General features: G+C 34.7%; 1 long non-coding RNA gene across 3 annotated transcripts; it reads left to right on the top strand.

Moving 5' to 3' along the window:
- The first annotated feature begins 8,520 nt into the window (after positions 1-8,520).
- Positions 8,521-22,292, top strand: LOC127806900 (uncharacterized). 3 transcript variants are annotated; one of them, XR_008024532.1, is made up of 5 exons: positions 8,521-9,122; positions 9,330-15,226; positions 15,434-15,536; positions 19,434-19,574; positions 22,149-22,292. It is a non-coding gene; the product is annotated as an uncharacterized LOC127806900 (long non-coding RNA). The 3 variants fall into 3 exon arrangements; XR_008024531.1 differs by lacking the exon at positions 22,149-22,292 and having other exon boundaries at positions 9,330-9,432; positions 9,783-15,226; positions 19,434-19,818; XR_008024530.1 differs by lacking the exon at positions 22,149-22,292 and having other exon boundaries at positions 19,434-19,818.
- The last annotated feature ends 2,524 nt before the right edge of the window (positions 22,293-24,816 follow it).

Below are 24,816 nucleotides of genomic sequence, written 5' to 3'. Positions count from 1 at the left end.
GGGCTGCCATCCTAGAAGCCTGCCAGAAGTCGCTCCTTGTACAGGCCCTCAAGACCCGCGCGCCACTCTCCGCCCTCATCGGACCGCCTTCGCCAAGGGTCGGCTCTGATACCATTTGTAACATCCCGTTCGAGCGATAGGAAGATCCGGAACAACTTACCCTGATGGGCCTACACGAACTTCCTAGGGGGGTCACCCATCATTGGATTGCCTCAGGTCAAGCACGCTTAACTTGGGAGTTATTTGCCAACATTAAGCCCAAAAGGTATCCAGCTGGTGTTATTTCCTTTCTTACACTATCCTCGATATATACTAATCTCTCTGGGCTCTCGGGGTATTACTAATCTCTCTAGGCTCTCGGGGTATTACAGCCCTACTCGGGGTCCCGTTAACTTTCTAGGAATCCCTTACCATCATTCGGTTTCTTAGCCTAAATTCTAGCTATATCGAAAACTGTTTCAGATTTGATTTTTTTCTATGCCATAAATCTTATCTCAGGACACTCGCTACTGATGTACCATTTTCTTTAGGCATCTAAGTCCCGAGATACTCCCTTCTGTCTATTCGACGATTTATTTTTACTATCAAGTCATTTTTCGATATTTTAAACTCATCTAAATTATATGGCAACTTTATAAAGATATGGGGTATTACACTATCCCTACCCTTACTACCCCTATTTCTTCTGGGAGGTGAATGTCCTGACATCTATTTCAATAATTACATGAAAAATAAAAAATGATAAAAGTACAATATCACATAACCATTAATATTTGATCCTTAATACATTTGGATCTTTTGAGTATTATATACCATAACCATTAATTACGTCGTTACTACTAACATTAAATCTATAACACTAAATAATTATGACATTAAATGTAATTGTTATAACATTAATTTAAATTCTTTAACAATATTAGATCAATCTAATTATTTTCATAACATCAATCTAAATTTTAATGTTCTTAATTATAACACTAAATCTAAATATTTTTATAACATCAATTCTATTTAATGTTATAACAATATTTTAATAAATTTAGATTTTTATTACATTAAATCTAAATATTTCTAAAACATTACATTTTTATAGCATTAAATATAATTATTTTTAGACATTAATTTCATTATTATTTTAACATTTTTAAATTGTATATTTATTAAAAATTTTATATATAATCAATATTTTATATTTCATATTTCATTTACAAAGAAATTTTAAATTTTTTATTATATTTTATAACATTATATTTGTATTTCTAATTTTAAAGCTTGTATTTAATAAATACCTAACTAACCAACAATATTTATAACATTATTTTGTATTTTTAATTATAAAATACAAATATGAACTAATTAAAATACAAATATTAAGCTTTTTATTTAAAATTATTATAATGTATTTAATAAATAACTACTAATTAAAACACTGTTTTTACCCCAAAAAATTGTATATTTATTAATTTTTTTATATATATTTAATATTTCTTTTACAAAAAAATGTATATTTTAAATTTTTTATTAAATTTTATAACATTATATTTATATTTCTAATTGTAAAACTTGTATTTAATAAATACCTAACTAGCCAACAATATTTATAACATTATTGTTGTAGTTTTAAATTTAAAATACAAATAAGAACTAAATTTCAATAAAAGAATTTAGCTTTTTATTTAAAATTATTATAACATATTTAATAATTAACTACTTAAACACTGTTTTTACGAAAAAAAATATATATTTTAAATTTTTATTAAATTTTATAACATTATATTTGTATTTCGAATTTTAAAACTTGTATTTAATAAATACCTAACTAACCAACAATATTTATAACATTATTGTTGTAGTTTTAAATTTAAAATACAAATAAGAACTAAATTTCAATAAAAAAAATAGCTTTTTATTTAAAATTATTTTAACATATTTAATAATTAACTACTTAAACACTGTTTTTACCCAAAAAAAATATTTTTAAAATTTTTATTAAATTTTATAACATTATATTTGTATTTCGAATTTTAAAACTTGTATTTAATAAATACCTAACTAACCAACAATATTTGTAACATTATTGTTGTAGTTTTAAATTTAAAATACAAATAAAAACAAGTTAAAATATAAATATTAAGTTTTTTATTTTAAATTATTATAATATATTTAATAAATAACTACGTACTATACTGTTTTAAAAAAAATGTATATTCATTTTATTTTTTATAATTACTTAATATTTCATTTACAAATGTGGATTGACATAATATTTTTTATACACATTTTTTAATAATTTTTTATAGAAATCATTAATAATATATACATAATACATAATAATATATACAAAATATACAACTATATAAACGTAAAATAGATAATAACATATATGCAATAAATATAGATAATAGAGACATTGAAATGAAATTGACATATCAATTAAAAAAAAATTATAACTAACATAAATATTTTTTATCTTAGAAATATTTAAAATATATCTAACATTAAAATGATAAAATAATAAAAATAAAATATAAAAAAAAAAGCAAAGAAAAATACCTTATAAGAAAAGCTATGATGCTCGATTAAACGGCCAAATATAGATTTATCGTGACAACAAGGGAGAGAGAGAGAGAGAGATGCAGATATAGAGTCCAACAGAGAGGGGGAGGCGATAGGCAGGGATTTAAATAAGGAAGAGGTGAGCAGAGAATTAAAATAGTGGCGGAGGGATTTCAATTTTGCATCGGGGGGCGGGGACACGTGGGGGAGGTGGGGGGACACGTGGCTGTGGGAATTAAAATAAATTAAAAATATAAATAATAATATATTATATAATTAAATATAATATTTTATAATATAATATAAAACATAAAATATTGTATTATAAAATTAAATAAATAATATTAAAATATACTATTTTAATAAATAATATTGTATTATTTTATTGTATTAATTAAAATAATACAATAAAATTAAATATTGTATTATATATTATATAATATTGTACTATTTTATAAATAATATTTATAAAATTAAATAAATATAATGTTTTATAATATTGTATTATACAATATATTTAAATATTGTATTAAAATAAATAATATTTTTTTATTATTTAATTTTAGAATATTAAAATATACTATTTTATTTTTAATAATTAAAATATAAAAAATAAAAATAATATAAATACTAATAAAAATAAATATTTTATTTATAATATATATCATAAAATATAAATTAATTTTAAAAAATAATAAAATATAATACACAAATAAATTAAATATAGATTTAAAAATTATATTTCTCATTGATCAAGATTATTTCTTTGAATCTTTATAGCCCTTTATTTATGTTTTTGAATTTGCAGCATAACTGTTGAAAGTACTTGATATTAATTGTTAGATTTTTAATTTTATTTTTACTTGATATAACATGTCAAGTATTATCAAATGTACGATCTCTGATTATGCTGATTTGTGAAGCACGGAAATGGCTTGGAGGTGTCGTTTCGATGTTTTCGAACTGTTTCCCATTTCGGAAACGACAAAAACTACCTGAAACGTTTTTCAGGCCGTTTGAGTAATTTTCAAAAATATTAGGGCCGTTTCATAATTTTAACAATTTTGCTGGAAACGTGTTCCAGCGCATGCCATCTGCACTGCTTGCCCTAAAATATTCTGACTGCCTTTTTCCCTCTTCTTCTTTTTTCTCCTTCCCTTTTTAGGTAGCCGCCATCTGCTTTGTCGCCGCCGTCTGCTTCTAGAGCGACCATCATCTGCTTCGTTGCCATCTGCTTCCAATCGCCCACGCCGTCTGCTTCCAGAGCCCTTTGCTTCGTCACCCTCGCCATTCCCTTTTGCAAGACTGTAAGTAAGTTGCCGACTTCTACTGTTCAAGTTAGAACAATAATATTTAAGCCTCGGTAGCCTACTACTGTATTAGGAATTTTTTCCAATATTGAAATGCTGAAACTGGAACAGGGAAAGAGCTTTAATGAGAGACATCCGTACCAACAAGCTTAAAACCCAAAAGAACCACACTCAATGCAAAAAAAGGAGTGGGATTCTCTCTCATTCATGTTTGTTATTATTTGTGATTCAAATATTGTTTGATTTATATATATGTTAATAGTTAATTTGGATTTGCATTACATATTCATTTGTATTGAATTTATGTAACATGTTGTTGCTGCCTTTTATTTTTTATTTTTTTTTTATTAAAAATTATATTTATAGAAAAATTCTTATATTTTTTAAATTTACAGTTTACCCCACGTTTTCATTTTCTACCTTTTTAGAAAAATGCCGTTTCCGCTTCCTATCAGAAACGTCTCCTATTTCCTTTTCCGTGCAACCTAGGTGTTGATATTGGGGTTCTTCATAAATCTTGGTCGATTGATTCATACATATAGAATTATAGAATATTACAAACAAAAACAATCTTAATATGGGTATTACTCAAAAAACTTGGTGTATCAATTCCAATGATAAAAGAAATTTCTTTTAGGAATTTCTATATATTTTTTGATAAAAGAAATTACTTAATTAATATTATGTCCTTTTGGATGCATTTGTCTATATGATCATTGATTAGTATATTAATTTAATATTTTTTTCATATGTGTATATATATTTTTCCTTTAGGACGCAAATAATCCCACTTATCTCTGCGATCTCATTTAAATTTTAAAATAATAAAAAAATTATTTTGAGATAATGATATTGTAATATCTAGAAATTTGGGAATTAAATAAATGATTATTAATTTAGTTGGGAACAATTAATAATTGCTAAACTTTGCATTTGAAGTGATTTTGATTTATTGGAATTAAATAATTTGGTGAATGGTTGATACTTAGTAATTATTGCGTATAAGTTGATTGTTAAATATTTTTGGGTTTAAGAGAAATATTAATTATTAATTATTGTGGTTGTGGTGATTATTGAATATTAGCGGATTAAAAGAAAATATTAATTTATTTGGGTATTTGGAGATTTAAGAAAAATGATTAATTATGTAATTTTGAGGAAATAGGAAATTTAGGTTTAATTAATTTAATTGGTGTTAATAGTAATTATTAGTAATTTGAAAGTATTTATGGAAATAAGAAAATAAATTAATCTAGTGGATTTTCTAGAAATTATGGGGTGTTAGTGAAATAAGAGGAAATGGAAGTTTGGGCGTATGTGCAATTAATGAAAGTTCTGGGTGTTGAAGCGTGATTTGGGGAAGTGGCCGCAAATCACTTTAAATATAATTGGAGCAATATATGTAATGAAGAAGCGGCTAGCGTAGGCGGTTCGCGCGCGAGGGATGAGGCGGGAGGTCGCGGGTTCGAGCAGGGGGAGAGGCGCGTGCTGGAGGACTTTTGCTGATTTTTCAGCTAAAACCCTTGCCCAAAACAACTCCCGTTTTGGGCAAGTCAGTGGCAGCCATGCGTGGCTATTGGGCGCGCCACGTGGCGCGCTGTGGTTCGCCCATTTGAAGCCTCCGTTTTGCTTCAATTTAAAGACCAATTTCGGCCAATTTCGAACTAGCAAACAGAGGAAAAAAATGGAAGAAGATGAGCAGTGCACAGAGCTAATTTTTGGGAAAAATTTCAAGATTAAAGGAGTTTTAATCGCTGTTTAATTATCCAGGTAAGTAGAGAATCAGATATTAAACATTCTGTACGATTAGAATTTCATTTTGGACCTAATTTTATTAACTTTGGGAATGTATATTAATTTACAGCGTGTATTAATTTGGTGGTGTTTAAGCATGGAAACGCTGTAATCAGCTTAAACGAGGCAAGTTCTCCTCTACCCTTGTGATTTCTTTCCATTTTGTAAACCACTCGCCTTCCCTTAATTCGTTTCAGTTTCGCGTATTAATTACATATATAAATGGAGGATATTATTGGTATTATTTAATTTAAAATAAATATGAGATTTATTGGGATTTTATTTGAGGTGCGCCTACATAGGATTTTAGACAGTTAAATTATTTATATTACACAGTTAGATTTAATTAATGCGAGCCACGGTTTTATTAATCGTTATTAAACGTTTTACTTCACAGCGGGAGTGCAAGAAAGGCAAGAAACGGCCGTGTAAAGGCAAGCTCCTAACCCTCTCCTCATGATCTTTAATTCCCGTGAAAGACCTCGTGATTTCCTGTATTTTATCCTCTCCCTTACTCTAATTCGGCACCTAGCATTAATTATTGAATTATTCTTTATTTGTTTTAATTTAAATTAAATCCGAGACTTCTAGAGTTTTATTTATTGAGTGCTTACGGGGTCTGTATCGCCCCCATTCCTTTCAGAATGATGCCGGACCCAGCTTGGGAACTAGGTTCCTAGACGTGTGAGTTTATTTACTGTTTTTTCTCAGATTTATTTATGGTTCAGTTAGAGTTATCGAGCAGTGGGGCAGGGGTCGGTTGTTGGTGACGTTGGGGTAGACTATTGTACGACCCTAATGTGGACAGTCGGGTGGACACTCCTAGTCACTAGCTGTTGATCGGTGCCAGGCACTACTGACTAGCTCTGCTAGTATGTGATTTACTGCACGTTTAGATTCATTATATTACTGTTCATGATTTCTTATGCACAGGGGTACGGGTTGCATGTTTGGATATTCATTTATTGAGTATGCTTGGACACGGACATTCTAGATTGGTTAGGTTGCATCCAACACGGGCATATGCATCGCGTGTGGTTTACTATGTGGGCAGAGCATGGCTTGATGCCTAGATATATGGGCGCCAGTGTATCTCGTTGATGCTCACTACGCCATTGCATTTTTATGTGCATTGCATGGCTACTGGTAGTATATAGTTCTTAGACAGGAGTACCATTCTGAGGGAGCCTATGGCTCGAGTGTCGGGAGTACAGACATGGACGGGTGACGGGAGTACCGACCCGGGACAGCGCGTGCAGATTTGTTGGAGATACATGTTGCCTTTCAGGCAACGAAATGTTGGTATGGAACTTGGGTGCCGTGTGTCTTGTGTAGGCCCCAAGGACTGGCACGTGCTTTTATTATGCTATACTATTGTGTTGTAGCATATCATGGCTTGTGTGTAACGCCCCGTAAATGCCAATTTAATTTAATTTTGGGGTAATTTAAATTTCTTATTTATGCATGCTAGGGTATTTTTGTCTTATGTCTATTTTTCTCTCCTCTACGTAAGCGCTTTCGTTCAGATAGACCGGGTGGTTGGGATATCCGGGCGGGGGTGCTTACATTGTGTGTACATGGGGGTTTATTCTGGGGAGAGTTTTCTGGATATGTTCAACCTTTAGCCTTTCTTTCTTATGCTTGCTGAGTCTCTCGACTCACCTTGTTTTCCATCATTTCAGATAGTGGCAGCGTGGGCCATGGCAAGGGAGTCAGCGTCTAGCAGCAGAGTCAATATGGTGTACAGGCAGTCTCGTCAGTTCTGGTCAACTCTGATAGTTTAGTAGGATTTACTCTATTATTTTTACTGTGCTAGATTTTTCCTCAAGTCTCGTGTATGTTGGCACAAGAGTCTGTTTTCATTTATTGATCATATAACCGTTGTGCTAGCGATATTCCTGTAATGCATGCATGTGTTTAGTTTTACTTCCGTTGTTCTTATTTTTGTGTATGCATGCCAGGGTGGTTTTTGGTCTCGTGTTCCATTTTTCTTCTCCCGTAGGCGCTCCCGTTCGGATAGTCCAAGTGGTTGGGGGTATTCGGGCGGGGGTGCTTATATTAAATCTCTATTTATAAAATTATTGCAGCGTTTGTTGTTTGCGATGGATTTTGTAATACCCCATGATTAGATAAGGTTGCCACGTAATTTTAATAAGTTTAGAATAATGAAAAATTGATTTTATAGCAATTTTAGGTACCGAATCAACTGCCGGAAATGCCTCGGAGTGAAATTATCTAAAGAAAATTATATAGCCTCGACAAGCGTATCGAGTTGTGATTTATGGTATCAAAAGAAATCGGATCGGGAACAGTTTTCGGTACAGATAAAATACAGCTGCTAATTAGGCTGAAAACTGAATTGTCGTAGGAGACTCCCGAAAAATCAACGGAACCCTAGGGGGGCTCCGGTTTTGTTTAACGAGCAACCGTTCAATGGTCTTGGGATGAAACGACAACCCGGTGAGGACAATGGGGCAAAATCGTCCAAATCGAGTACCTTTAAAGTTATTAATTTTGCGTTTTCTGTATCGAAATACAATTTTATTCAGTGTTTGAGAGTATAATTGAAATTATGGAGTTGCCCAAGTAATATAAGATGAAAATTAGAATTTAATGGTGTAATTTCTTATAAATAGTAATATAATATATAGTGTACATATGTATATATAAATACGAGCGTGCATCTGTATCTTAACATGCCCTGCAACACGCTGCTTCAAGCCATGACAACATTTGGATGAATTTGCACGCAATAGGTGACGTGTGGCGGCAAATTGAGTATGCCATACGCATGGAGAGTTCGCGTTGCCTATAAATAGCAAGCAAATAAAGAAGAAATGGCAATGAGCCTCAGAACTTCGGCAGAGAGAGAGGCAGTGGGATTAAGAGAGGAAGAGAGATAAATCGCGAGAGAAAGTGAGAGCAAGATCGGGAGATCGAAAGAGAGAGACGAAGCAACTAGAGCAAGCACGAAAGCTCGCGGCAGCCATGGCCGCGAGCGGGAGGCCACGGCCGCTACAGTGTTCGGCAGCAGTCGCGACGGAGGGCGGCAAGGGAGGCTGGGAGGCGGCAGGAAGCTGCAAGCTGCGGCCATGGCAGCCATGGCCGCGAGCTCCAGCTGCGGCAGGGCTGCACTAGCCACGGCCAACAATGGCCGCGAGCAGCTCCGAGCGACGACGGCTGTCTTGGCAGTTGCAGGTGGGCGCGGGAGGAAGAAACAGAGGAAGAGGAAGAAGGAGGGAGAAAGAAGAAAAGAAAAAGAAAAAAAAAAGAAAAGAAAAGAAAAGAAAGAAAAGAAAAGAAAATAAGAAAAATGATGGGAAAAATTTTAGAAAAATTCTGAAAAATAGAAAATTATGTTACGGTGATATCCCAGAGATTTTGGTGAGAAAAACGGTTCGGGCACGCTTTTTGAGAATATGGCCCACATATCGAGGAAACTTGAAATGCTGAGTTAAGGTAAGTAAAATCTCCTAGAAAATTCTAGAAATTCAAGAATATTATTTTATGAATTTTTTCAGTGAAATATTTGAGAAAATATTTTAGAAATGTTTAGTTTGGATTTATTGAAGAAAATTAGGAAGAAATAGGAAGGAAATTATAGAAAATGTCGTAAATTATGGAAAAATAGGTTTTAATGTTTATTTAAATAATTATGGTGATTAGGATGCTTTAAGGTTGAAATTAAAGAGACTCGTGCAAATTTTGAGGATGGCACGCAAATCGAGGCAAGGCACGGATTTCGAGGTAGCCCGATAAGCTCTAGAAGGTAAGTAGTACTTCCTCGAAAATGTTTTCATCATATCGACATGCCCTAATATGTATCTATCACGTAGAATGCATACATGACTATGAAATGTATGAATATACGTTGATATCATTAATCACACGCATATGAGGCCGTATGGAGTACGAATTGGCACTGCTGCCTTACCAAGAGTGCACCCATACACCCCAGCTTCGAAAGAGGTGGCCGCTAAAATGGTAGGTAGCATGAGGGATGCAGTTGACACCTACGATGAAAGACATTGCATACACTCATGACATAGCATTATGTACCCTTACTTAGATGGTTCATCATCTAACTTGGGTTCGCCTCTGGAACATTCAACGTTCCAGTCGGGACTTGCAGAAATGATTTCGAGATTGGTGAGATGTAGTGACGCGAGACGTCGAGAGGCGAGTAAATGTACCATGTTATGTTGTAATATGAGTAGTTTAAGAATTATGTACATTGTATTTATTGTCAGACGCTTATGAATTAACTTTGTAATGAATGTCATGTCTAGTATGAGCAGGTTCGATTCAACTTCCGCTTTGTAAATCGTATTTATCTCTGGTGTGTAAATTAAACACTAGATAGGGCTTAGGGAATTTTGGGATAATGTAAAGATAAAATAATAATAATAATAATAAGACCCATTTTTCTTAAGGTATAACACGCCCGAGAAAGTGGGCTGTTACAGTTGGTATCAAAGCTTAAGATTATTAGAAGCCCTAAGTGACTCAGATGTGGTTGATATCGAAGTAAACCCTATTGGAAGATTAGGGAATAACAATTTTGAGACTTAAGAGGATCCAATATTAATAGTACCGTTAGTAGAAACCCCTAAGTGAGGTTTAAGGGAAAGAAATTAATGGTTCGTAAGACGAAATCCCTGCTTGGAGAATCGAGGGTTTTCGGTTGAAGGCTTAGAGGTTATTGGATTTAAGTGTTGAGTAATGGAAGTACATGTCTAGGCAAGTTCTGGCTAAGGAAAGACTTGGTATTTAAGTGTGTCCATTTGTGACCCACCTCTCTTTCCTGGGAATTTACCTTGTTTACTATTCACATACAAACATTATTCCAGTATACGATTACTATTCTCGATGAATAAGAAAAGCCTGATGGACGCTAGTACAATGATCTATCTATTGAAGTTAGGATCCGATGATATGATTCGGGTGTAAGGTTGATTCGGTAACCATGATTAGAGATCCGAGAGAAGTAGAGATTGTTGATTTGAGGTCATTAGTCGAAATCATTGCGATAAATAATAGGATAGCTGGTAGTTATCAAAAATGATTAAATCATGGGCGATTAGTCTGATATGACATAGCGTAGATGTTAAGTTAGGATCGAATGATAAGTATTTTGAAGATCGTTTAATATTCGGAAATAGGATATATAGATCAGAGATCCAGCGGTTTAAGTCAAGCAAGAGGCCGAAGATGGTCAAATGATGGCATATGAGTTGTGTTAATTAATGAGCTGGCAGTGGTGTAACCGATGTGACAAGTAGAGATGGGTTAAGGAACTTTAGCAGCGTGATAGCACTACTGGTTCTGTGTTCGCAGTGACAGATCTGGATTTAGGGACCCACGTGCAAATGGCTGATGAATGGCTTGCGATAAGATACAGGAAGCCCGTCGATCGAAGCATCATAGTAAACTGCTTGGGAGACAATCAGATGTTGAAGATCTAGGGCAACCCAGTAGGGTCTGTACCTTGTAAGAGTCTAAGCCCCAATGGTCTAAGAGCGAAGTGTACCACTAGCTGTGATTGATTGAGGCCAAAGAATCAACTCGAATGAAATGGATTGAATATGAATCAAGTGTCGTATTTAAAGAATTGTATCGGGGTTCGCAGTCATCGTGGGAGTGGGTGACATGACGAACAGTGCAAGGCTCGAGGAATAGAATACCTCGGTATCTAGTATGATAATAGGGTCATGAATGGTCGTGTGCCAATAGCCAGCTGATCAAAATGCGAGAGTCAATGAAATTCTCGGTACACGAGACTATGACCAGTTCAAGGCCTTGGCGATAAATAGTGAGATAGCAACATTGGTTCGAGTAGAGTTCAGGTATCCAAAAAAAAAAAATGAAAGAGTTTCTTAATAGGTCGTATCGACCCTAATGATAAAGAGACCTAACCAACAGAGGTTGTGACTACGGTTCGATGTGCCAAGTGGACTTGAGGATTCGAAAGTCTATAAGAGAAGACTTGCGAATAAGTTATGCCTTATGTATCGGTATGTGGACCTATATCGTTATTTGAGGTTTAAAGTATCATTCGGTAAAGAGTTCTTGCGAGTATAAGGTTCGGTTGTTTTAATAATTAGAACCAGGTAACGTGATCTGAGTAGAGATCTTCAAAGATGAATCGATTTCAGATTTTCGAGGAATTTCCCCTAAGGGATGAGAATCTAAGGATTTGTGATGAGACTTTAAAGTTTTTCAAAAAAAAAAAAAAATCCAGCAAGGATTGGAGTGCCGTATGTGACGAAGGTACCTGCCTGCTCTAACTGGTAGTATAATTATGGATTGTTATCTAGAAGATTGTGCGAATCTTAGATGTGATAAAGGGAATCAAGTGATAACAGATGTGCCAGGATGACGGGTTGCGATAGGAAATGCTGCAGGCCTAGATCGATTTGAAATTCAAGATTTCGATTTTGGAGAATGAAACCCTCGTATGACTAGATGGTCAGTCTAGGTAGCCCTGATAGGCAAATCGGGAGATATATAGCTGAGTTATGTTAGCAAGTTATGGTTATAAGGAGCCTATTGATTTGTGGCACTGGCATTTGCGGTTAGTAAAAAGTTGTAAAAAAAAAAAAAAAAACCAAAAGATAGTCTCAGAAGGTTTTTCAGATTTATTTTAATGATGAAATTGTCAATAATAGATTGAGGTTATTAGATGCTTAGCTATGAGTGGTTTGATGGAGAACGTAAATTATCGGGGTTTGAAAAATGTGATAATTAAGAGTCGATATCTTTACCTCGAACTTGATGAATTATTAAACAGGTACAAGAGGTTATGATATTTTCTAGGATTGATAAACGATCGAGAAGTAAAGTAGACCCTTGTAATGTTAAGGTTACGTGTGACGCTCCTCAATTGTGATGCTTGAGAGTAAATGGTCCTAAGATTTTGGTTCGATGATAATGATGTCATAGATTGAGTGGACTAAAAGGCTAAAATAGTACGAATAAAGTTAATAGGACTATTACCAGGATAAGTAGACAATAGAGTCGATGATCAAATCTAGAGGTTGTGAGTTGGTAAGTGAACTTGTGCTACGGTTGATTGGACGTCAAGAGAACCGATGGTTAGATGCGAAGAAAGCAATCAGACGATTTTTGTACGATAAAGTGTGGTTGGCATAAGATGGTGTCTTAAGGATAAAGCTAGTTGATATGAGACGTTATTACTCGAGGATTAATTCAAGCAAATTTGAGGATCAAATGATTAATCGTATATGAAATGTTATTTGAGGATCACTTCGAAAAGTGCGAGGAGTTATGGATGAATGGGTTTTGGTTGGCGACTAAGTAACAAGGAGCAGGCGGTGTAAGGATATTAGTATTATTAGATTTGGAAGAAAACGTTAAATTTCGGTGGATATTAAAAGTTAGAAAGGAAGATTTGGAGACAGATAGAATCTATTAATTTCTTAATGAGATAGTTATGTGACTTGACTAGAAAATGATTATGGTCAATTGTCAAAAACTTGAGATTATATCAGGAGATGAATACCTACAAGAATGAGGAAACAACAAAAATCTCGAATAGATTAGCATAAGTAAAGATTAAGCAACGATTAAGTTTGTGATGACTTAAGGAGAGACATAGCTAGTTTCGAGGACATGTGATAACCGAGATGATATGATAAGACCACTGACTTGTTATAGCAATCTGGAAGCCTATGAAACAACCTCGTGATGACAAGATATGGATGTTTGAGGATTTAAAGATGCATGATATAATAATAAAAAAAAATGAGGATCGATTCTATAAAAGTCAAGATGTATCGAGGTCAGGGACTGTTGTGCTAAGGTTGGAACATTATCAAACCATGATTAATTAGTTCAAGAGAATTAACGTCGTAAAAAAAAAAAAATCGATAATAGAGAAGTGACAAGAATAAGGATATCGACTAGATGACTCAGTGAAAAGCAAATTGAAAATTGAGGATGTGGATATGAGAGCCGTGGATTCATTATAATGATGTGAGTATCGGCATGGATGGGAGTTTAGGTTAAGGCTCATGGTCCAAGAACCGAGTTATGCAGTTGTGATTTGAAAGGTATGCATGGTTGACAAGTGTACTTGTCTAAGAATTGATAAGTGTGGTTAGCCCAAGAATTCTAATTTCAAGGTTTAGAATGTGGTAAATTTCGAGGACAAAATTTTTGTAAGGAGGGGAGAATGTAATACCCCATGATTAGATAAGGTTGCCACGTAATTTTAATAAGTTTAGAACACTGAAAAATTGATTTTATAGCAATTTTAGGTACCGAATCAACTGCCGGGAATGCCTCGGAGTGAAATTATCTAAAGAAAATTATATAGCCTCGAAAAGCGTATCGAGTTATGATTTATGGTATCAAAAGAAATCGGATCGGGAACAGTTTTCGGTACAGATAAAATACAGCTGCTAATTAGGCTGTAAAACCGAATTGTCGTAGGAGACTCCCAAAAAATCAACGGAACCTTAGGGGGGCTCCGATTTTGTTTAACGAGCAACCCTTCAATGGTCTTGGGATGAAACGACAACCCGATGAGGACAATGGGGCAAAATCGTCCAAATCGAGTACCTTTAAAGTTATTAATTTTGCGTTTTCTGTATCGAAATACAATTTTATTCAGTGTTTGAGGGTATAATTGAAATTACGGAGTTGCCCAAGTGATATAAGATGAAAATCAGAATTTAATGGTGTAATTTCTTAAAAATAGTAATATAATATATAGTGTACATATGTATATATAAATACGAGCGTGCATCTGTAACTTAACATGCCCTGCAACACGCTGCTTCAAGCCATGACCTGCAACATTTGGATGAATTTGCACGCAATAGGTGACGTGTGGCGGCAAATTGAGTATGCCATACGCATGGAGAGTCCGCGTTGCCTATAAATAGCAAGCAAATGAAGAAGAAATGGCAATGAGCCTCAGAACTTCGGCCGAGAGAGAGGCAGTGGGATTAAGAGAGGAAGAGAGATAAATCGCGAGAGAGAGTGAGAGCAAGATCGGGAGATCGAAAGAGAGAGCCGAAGCAACTAGAGCAAGCGCGAAAGCTCGCGGCAGCCATGGCCGCGAGCTTCCAGCAAGCTCGAGCGGCCATGGCCGCGAGCGGGAGGCCACGGCTGCTATAGTGTTTGGCAGCAGTCGCGACGGAGAGCGGCGAGGGAGGCTGGGAGGCGGCAGGAAGCTGCAAGCCGCTGCCATGGCCGCGAGCTCCAGCTGCGGCAGGGCTGCACCAGCCACGGCCAACAATGGCCGCGAGCAGCTCCCAGCGACGGCGGCTGTCTCGGCAGTTGCAGGCGGGCGCGGGAGGAAGAAACAGAGGAAGAGGAAGAAGGAGGGAGAAAGAGAAAAAAAAAAAAGAAAAGAAAAGAAAAGAAAGAAAAGAAAAGAAAATAAGAAAAATGATGGGAAAAATTTTAGAAAAATTCTGAAAAATAGAAAATTATGTTACGGTGATATCCCAGAGATTTTGGTGAGAAAAACGGCTCGGGCACGCTTTTTGAGAATATGGCACGCATATCGAGGAAACTGGAAATGCTGAGTTAAGGTAAGTAAAATTTCCTAGAAAATTCTAGAAATTCAAGAATATTATTTTATGAATTTTTTCAGTGAAATATTTGAGAAAATATTTTAGAAATGTTTAGTTTGGATTTATTGAAGAAAATTAGGAAGAAATAGGAAGGAAATTATAGAAAATGTCGTAAATTATGGAAAAATAGGTTTTAATGTTTATTTAAATAATTATGGTGATTAGGATGCTTTAAGGTTGAAATTAAAGAGACTCATGCAAATTTTGAGGATGGCACGCAAATCGAGGCAAGGCACGGATTTCGAGGTAGCCCGATAAGCTCTAGAAGGTAAGTAGTACTTCCTCGAAAATGTTTTCATCATATCGACATGCCCTAATATGTATCTATCACGTAGAATGCATACATGACTATGAAATGCATGAATACACGTTGATATCATTAATCACACGCATATGAGGCCGTATGGAGTACGAACTGGCACTGCTGCCTTACCAAGGGTGCACCCATACACCCCGGCTTCGAAAGAGGTGGCCGCTAAAATGGTAGGTAGCATGAGGGGTGCAGTTGACACCTACGATAAAAGACATTGCATACACTCATGACATAGCATTATGTACCTTTACTTAGATGGTTCATCATCTAACTTGGGTTCGCCTCTGGAACATTCAACGTTCCAGTCGGGACTTGCAGAGATGATTCCAAGATTGGTGAGATGTAGTGACGCGAGACGTCGAGAGGCGAGTAAATGTATCATGTTATGTTGTAATATGAGTAGTTTAAGAATTATGTACATTGTATTTATTGTCAGACGCTTATGAATTAACTTTGTAATGAATGTCATGTCTAGTATGAGCAGGTTCGATTCAACTTCCGCTTTGTAAATCGTATTTATCTCTGGTGTGTAAATTAAATACTAGACAGGCCTTAGGAAATTTCGGGATAATGTAAAGATAAAAAAAAAATAAATAAATAATAATAATAATAATAATAATAAGACCCAATTTTCTTAAGGTATAACACGCCTGAGAAAGTGGGCTGTTACAGATTTGTTGTTTGGGTAGCATGTATGCTCATGTCAAACTAAAAAGTGTTATATGCAATATCATATTTTAGTTTTTTAATCACCAATATGTGCTGATTTATCAAATGCATTGAAGAAAAGAAAAATGAAGAGAAATCAAAAAGTTTAATGAAGAAACATGCCTAGTTGGTTTCAAATAATTAAATAGGTATTATCAAATATTGATTTATTATCAAGAAAATTAATGATACCTCAACATATGTGTAATGACCCTAAATTGGGTCTAGGTGTTTTAATATTTAATTTTAACTCAAGGGCATTCTAAATGTGGGTCGAAGTATTTTAACAATTTATTTTGATGGCATAAAATGATTTTGGATTAATATGAAATTTTCTGAGTGCATGTGATCATAAATTTAAGTGTATGGGTCTAAATTTTAAGAATTTGAGAAATTAATATTTTGGACTCCATTTAAATAGTTAAATGAGTTCATGGGTTTATCAGGTAGGTTAAATAAATTGTTGGGTTGGGCTTGGGCCCAATGGTAAAGGAGATTCAAATTTTATTATGAGAATAAAAAAAAAGAAAAATAAATTAAAATAAAAATAATCGCCAAATGTCAAAAACGCCCCGAAAAGCTTGTCTGTTACCAGAAAAAGAAGGGGCAAATCAATCTTTTGGGGGGAACAGTAGCAGCCTTCTTCTACTGTGTCTTTTTACTTTATGCTCAGACCATAACTGCATTTTTTCAGTGCCTATATACCCATGTTGCTCTACTATTGCATTGTTTTTCTTCTTCATTCGCTTGCTATGTGTTTCCGTTGCTGGTTGAGTTTTGCGCATTTCATCAGGCAAGTTTCTCAGTTCATAATAGTTATTGTTGTCTCTGCTAATGTTGTTGCTGTAAGTTCTTTCGTAGCCTCTTCAACTTTCAGCAAGTTTTCTTACACTATTTTTTCAAGTTGTTAATCTCCATCGTTAACCTTTGTTCCAAGCTCGTTATATATATATATATATGTACTTATCAACATGTTTATTCATACCTGTAACATTTCTCTTCATTATGGAGTTCTTATTCATACCTGTATCACCCCAGAAATTTAGATAATTAGCACTTTTAATTTCGGCATTTAAAGTGATTATTGAATATTCGAGGAATTAAGAAAAAATATTTAATTTATTGGCTTTAGGGTGATTTATTGAATTATGTGAAGTTTATGTTAAACTTGGTATGTTGTTGGAAGTAAAAATAATTATTTGAGATTATTATTTGAAAACTTCAGAGAAAATTAATTATTTATGGTATTTGAGATTACTATTGAATATTTGGAAATTTAGGGAGAATAGTATTTCTGATGTTTTGAGGAAATGAGGAATTAAGGCAATAAATTTAAATTAATTGAAAGCCATTGTGGAAGTAATGAAGTGAATTAAATTAGTAGATTTTGGGACAATTGGGGCATAAGTTAAATAATGGAACTTGGAGGGGAGAAAAATCAGCTAAAGAATTAATTTGGTGACTTATTAATCAAAAGTGGCAGGTCAAGTGGTCACGCGCGAAGGTTCTTAGCAGTGGGCACGCGTTCGAGTCTTCAGAAGGGGGGGGGAAGAAATTAAGCTGGGTTTTGCTCTCAGCAAGGCGCCAAACGGCGTCGTTTCGAGGCCGCATGGCGCCCATTCGTGCAGGCGCGAGCGGTCATGCCTCGCGCACGCCATGTGTGCAGCCACGCGGCCCTTTTGGCCGAACCAGGTGGCAGCCGTTGGGCTGCCCCTTTGCCTTTGTCTGTCACACTCTCTTAGTTCTCCAATTTTGATGCTAAATTCTTGGAATTTGAGGGAGTAAATTTAATCATGATGCTCTTTAATAAGGAGCATTGCAAGGAATAAATGGAGAGACTTTGCAGAGAATTTAATGATGAATGGTGCAGAGAATAGTTCAGTGGGGTTGCAATGAATTGAGGGTATCAAATTGGAAGTATAAATAGGGAGTAGGGGTGTGCAATTGTAGAAGGAAGAGAAGCAGTGCTCGTGAACTTGAGGATGAGTTTTGCAATAAGGTATGATTAATATTAGGTTATTATTAATTAAGTTTTGAAGTTAAGCAATTAGTGGATTGATTTGATAAATAGGGTTGGGAATTAGTGAATGTAGTGTATTAGTTAAACTAATGACTTAGCTTAGTAAAATTAATCTAGTGGAAATTTATTGGGAGATTTTAGTAGAATTGATGCTATAGATCTATTTAATTTAATTTGGAAATTTTGAGAGTATTGACGTACACTATTGAGTTATCGGTTTTCTTATTAATATGCAAGTTCAGCTTCTCATTTTTCTCAAGTTCACGCTTGCAAGTTCAGCTCCCATTTTATAAGTTCAGCCTTTTTTGCTCAAGTATGTTTAAATTACAAGTGTTATTCTCTATTTCTTGCTATTGCACGGTCCTATCTTTTAATTTTCTAAATTGTAAGTTCCTATTACTATTTTGCAAGACCTTCTCCTGTTTTACAAGTTAAATTCATCTTCCTCAAGTTTATGTTTTAAATTGCAAGTTCCATATCCGTCTCTTATTATTACAAGATTCTACTTCTTAATTTTCTAAAATTGCAAGTCATTTTCTATTTTATAAGTTATTTCCTCTTTGCTAGTAAATTATCCTACGATTTAAATTTATACTTATTGAGTCTCCAATGGGGTTTTGTATCACCCTATCTTTTCTTGGGAATGATTCTTCATTGTGGACATGCAAGGGTTTGATATTGTTTTGCATGAATGTTGCCTTATTACTTCATTAATTGCATGCCAGTTATATATGAGAAATTATTGCGAATATGCATGTTATGTAATGCATGAAGTATATGCATGAAAATGTTTTATAAAAAAATATGCAAAGGCCTCAAGATGCGTGCAGCGAACAACTCCGCAGAATATATCCACAGAGAAAGTGTTGAGCTCAAAGTTGGACTTTGGTCCCAAGTTTATGTTATGGACTTCGATCCCAAAGTTTTGGACTTCAATCCCATGTTTATAGTTCTAAAAAGTACTGCATATGAGCATGGATGCATGTATCATCATTTTATCATGTGAAAGTATCTTAAATAGCATTCATGTCTCTTTTGCTTCTTGATATCCATGACTTTTATGCTCCTTTCTTCCTGTTATACTTGTTGGGCCTTGTGGCTCATGTTTGCTTGCATCATTCCAGGTAAGAGTAAAGCTAAAGTAGAGAGCGAGCCAAGAGAATCAGGATTCATGGGATAGCGGTGTGTACAGAGCCGTCTCAACCAAAGGTTCTTGGGGGTGTTTTGGGTGCATAAAAATTAAGTCATGCATGTTTATGTTTCAGGTAAGACTCAAGGGGATATGGTGGATTTATGAGCCCTGATGTGATGTGTAATATTAAGTTATTTTTTTTGAGTAAGTGGGCACCATTATGTTGTATATGAGTAATAATCTATTAGTATGGTCTCCGTTGTCAATAGGGGCGTGAAATGTTCTAATGGGTTCTGACTTTTATGTCATTTTGTTGTGGGTCCCTGGCGAGAGGCCTCTACAATACATATATATATATATTTGTAGTACTGTGCGAATGCCCTAGTTCCAACCAACTCACTGACCCACTTCCATATACACTCATATATATTTATATATGTATGTATATAAAGGCTTAATAGAGAGGTTGGCCGAATGGAAGCTCTCCCTCTCCTTTGCTGTTTCGTTCGGATACCCCTTACCTTGCCCAAATCTTATATATATATATATATATATATATACATACACAACACCCTATACAAGGCCAGCCCTGGGCATAGGCTGCCTAGGCTGCCGCCTGGGGGCCATGCCCATTTTCAGCCAGTAGGGGGGCCATGCCCATTTTAATTTTCAGATTTTAAATTAATTAACAAAATAAAATTAATTAAAAATAATAAATTTAAAAATAAAAGAGACGTTAAGGGCCATGCCTATTTTAAACCATTGTAAATTTTTAATTAATCTTAATCTCTCACATTTTTTTATCAATAATTAATCCCATGAGTATCAATATAATTTTTAATTAATCTTAATTTCTCACATTCTTTTATTAATAATCAATTTCATTCCTATGCTTCTCTAGTAGCACCCATCCCCTCACAACTATTCCATGCATTTTTAATTAATCTCAATCTCTCCTTTATATGATTATATCACAACTATTTCCATACATTTGGCAGTGGTCGCGACTCCATCGTCTTCCTCAGTTCCACTCCTTCTCAATTTTTTATCCATCCATTATCACTGCATCTACCATCAATTTGCACAGGTGTAGGTTTTCAATCTAATTGATTTCATAATTATGCATTCTCTTTAGTAATTTCATTTTTGTCCTCATCATCCCGTTGCGTGATTTATCAGTTATGTCTTTTGATTTTTTTTATTAGCCCTTCAACTACTAATTAATTTTATGTATATATTTCAATTTTTGTGATCTATCTGTTATTAGTGAATCTATACTAATGGATTGACGATCATGTTTATTGGAAAACATACGTTGGAATAAATTAATTATAATAGTTTAATTATTATTTTTTATCTAAAAATACTAAAAAATAAATTTAAAGTGAAATATTATAAATTTTATATAATAATTTTTTTTATTTATATTAATTTTATTTTTAAATATAGTCACAGAGGACCTCATAAAAAAAAAATAGTTTAGAGCGCCTATAATCTCAGGGCCGGCCTGATCCTATAGCACCCTATTTCGAATGCCTTGTTTCTGTTGCAGCCAATCCATCATTTACATATTCATATATAGATATATATGCGCGACAGTGTACTCCCTCTCTCTTCCTCCTTGTTACATTTAATCCTCACCCGCTTACATTTAATCCTCACCCGCTTACATGTATACATATGCGCACACATTGAAACACCACTGTGGACGTAAGGCACCCAATTGAGTAATATACATATATATATATATATTATTTACCCACTGTAAGTTTAAGGTACCCACGTAAATAATATATATATATATATATATATGTGAACACATGCACCCACTCTAATTTGAACTCCAACCCAAATAATATATATAAATATATACATAAAATAATTCCCTCTCGTAATCATTTTCTAAAGAGGAATTTTTGATACAGAAGTTTTTTCTGATTTTTCTTTAATTATATTTAGTTATATATATATATTAGAATACATTTTATCTTATTTTGATGTCTTAAATTGAATAATTCAAATTATATGTAAAGAAAAATACATATATAAATGCTTGATATGCATATAAATAAATTGTAAGGAATTCATTAGTAAATTGATTAAACTAATTCTTGAGTAAATTATTATATTTCGTGTGCATACTTGATATGAATGAAAAAACTATCCAATATTATAAGATGGGCATAAAATATATATAATTATGACAACAGCTTGTAAGATGAAATTCATGATATTTATATATATGTGGAAGTGAATGCGTGACATGTTTCACACACATTCAGTATGATCATATTATGTGGCACATTATTATTTATCTTTGCACACCTAATAGTTTGCATTGAGGAAAATGGTACCCTAGAGCACCTGGCACTGGACGAGGTGGCCATAGTCTGGCAGATTGACTCCATATTAAATGTGAGTTTTTATTCTCTTAATGCACTTTGGCATATGTTGTTTGATGGCTTGCGAGCCTAAGAGATTTGATTCTGATACTTAATTTTACATGTACATTTGCCTAGTAATATATGGTGACATGATGCATTTAAATTGAAATTGATAAAGTCATAAATTTACGAATCTTGTATAAAATTGTTGAGTTCTTGATTACTCTTTTTGATGTCACCATATTCTTGATTCTTGTTCACTATTCATTGCTTCTAGAACTTGCTGAGCCTTGTGGCTCACTTGATATTCTTTGCCATTCCAGGTAAAAGATAGGCCGTTATTGGGAGCAAGTCTAGTGGGACTAAGGCTCAAAAATAGTAGTGTACGGAAACGCGTCCTAATTTGAAGATCCTGTTTAGCATTTTGGTGAGATTTGAGATGAAATGATTTTTATTTTATTAGTTAACATTAGGCCTCTTAATTATTTTATATGACCTTCAAGCCCCAAACTTATTAGATATTGGAAGTGTAATTGAACCTTAATTTAGCTTTCGCTGTTAGTACTGAATTGAGTTGTTTGTTTTATTATGATTTGTTCTATATCATCTTTGTGATGACCTCCTTTCGAACATCCTATGCTAGCGGGAATATTTGAGAGTGGGCTTTTACAATATGAGTTTTTTAAATTTTCTATATGTTGCATGATTTCATTTGAACAATAAATTAATTCAATAAAAAATTATTATATGAAAGCTTGTATTTAATTATATATAATCTTTTTGTCACGTAATCATATTTTGATTAAATGACGATCCCAGCCTGCATAAATAATGTTGTGAAAATTTTATTCATGTTGCGAGCTGTAACAGCCCGTCTCCCAGAGCCCCTACCGCGAATAGAGGATACGTGAGAAGGTCATTATAAAATGATACCGAACAATAACGTAACTACAACTCATATACAACCCTTATTAAAATCGTAATCTTTCTTTTATTTAACATCTCATAATCGTTTTTACATAACCAGTCACCACTTGGGCCCACCTGGCTTACATATCACACACCAATCTCAAAAACATAAACGTAATCTTGACATAGGCACAACGACACCCAGGATATAGGTTCGAGAAAGCTCTGCACTTACTATCATGTTTCAACTTTGTCAAGCGTACCTGCGATCTCAGGATATGCTGACCTGGAATGATGTAAAACAAACATGAGTCGCGAGACTCAGTAAGCTTATGAAAGGAAGACTATAGGTTTAAGGTAGAACTCTTCCCATGACACCCCCATGTAATTTATGCCAATGCAACCACGCCATGTCATGATCCATACGTACCTTACTTCTACATGCATAACATAAAGTTAACTGCACATAAGGAACCAGGGCCCACATAAGTCACACATTGGCACTCGGGTCCCGCATATAAACCTGTTGTAGCCTAACATAGGCTACCATATCATCATTCTCTTAGACCAGCCTTTTCCTGATACGGTCGGCTTTTCCTGACATTCAACATTTGGCTTTTCCTGATACTCGTTACATGCTTTTCTTAATACCCATCATACCCTCATATGTTCTTCCTGTCATACATCACATAATCATATACTTCCGCGATCTTGGTCTTCCCTCGGGCCAACCCCGAGCTAATATCTAAGCCGAGCCGAAGCTCACATGAGTCGGTACTACTGACACCTAGCATGGTACTCCCGTCCAGAATAACAGTAACAATAAAACCATGCGATGTAACACATAAGAAATGCAATGGCCTTTGTAGCATAAACGTGATGACAAGGCCCCCATAAACCAAGCATCAGGCTCTGCTACGCCCGCATAGGAATACACACATGCGGCATGCTCTAAATGCATATGCTCACCTAGGGTACCCAAGTTGGCTCTTAGACCAATCGGGTCATGCCAATGCTTACGCATCACATCACACACAAAGCATGTTCCTACGTGAATGCAACCTAGCCCCTTGTAACACACATATCATGATATGCATAAACCAAGGCGGGAATCTGGAATACTAGCTTTTCTGGCCGTCTAGCGCTTATCGTAACAACCGATAACTGGCGCCCATACATCCAGCCATCAACTGCCACGACCCACAGTCGACAGTCAGTGGCTTTGTACCCATACCCTTAAGCACACTTACTGACACTATTAACGTTATATCTTCTAAACTTAACATTACCCAACATTTCTCCATAACTCTTCATGTACATAACATCATGATACCATTCTCATTCGTAGAAAACCATCTCAACATACACAATAGACTTTTAACATAATTCTATAATACTGTATCATTTTCTAAGAACCTAGCCCCAGTGGGTTCAGCATCATTCCCAAGGGAAGCGAGGCGATACGAAGCTCCGTAACGGTCAAAATGAAAGACACCAAGACATCTTTGCATAACTTATTCCATCAACAATAACCTCATTAATAAAATATAAATCATATAGTGGTTTCCACGCGGAGTATTATTATTAATGCGTGGAACCGAGTCAAGGTGAGGGAGGATTTAAAATACAAGAAACCTCGAAGACTTTCACGGGAAATAAATAACGTGAGGAGAAGGTTAAGAGCTTGCCTGTAAATAGCCGATTCTAATTTCTCTCGCACTCCCGCTACGAAGTAAAACGTTTTATAAGAAGATGATGAGATTATGGACCTTAATAATTAGATCTGGTTGTGAAAAATATACAATCTAATTGTGAAAAATCTATAATCTAAACATATAATACTTTTAATAATTTTACTCACTTACCTGAATACTTTAAACACTGATTAATCTCAAAATTACCTTATTTTCTCCTTATTTTTCCTTTATCACAACTGCTGGCCGCGTGATCTTCTTATCTCCAAATTTTCCCCGCTTCCAGCTCTTCAAATGGCCAAAATTTGGCCAAAAATGGCCTTTTATACGCAACAAAAATGCTGCTTCGCGTGCAAGGAAAAATGGGCTGCCCAAGGGCCACCACGTG

The sequence above is a fragment of the Diospyros lotus genome, chromosome 7 (assembly GCF_014633365.1).
Source record: "Diospyros lotus cultivar Yz01 chromosome 7, ASM1463336v1, whole genome shotgun sequence".
In the NCBI taxonomy this organism is placed as follows: domain Eukaryota; kingdom Viridiplantae; phylum Streptophyta; class Magnoliopsida; order Ericales; family Ebenaceae; genus Diospyros; species Diospyros lotus.
The sequence above is the reverse complement of the archived record's forward strand: the minus strand, read 5'-3'. Positions and strand labels throughout refer to the sequence as shown.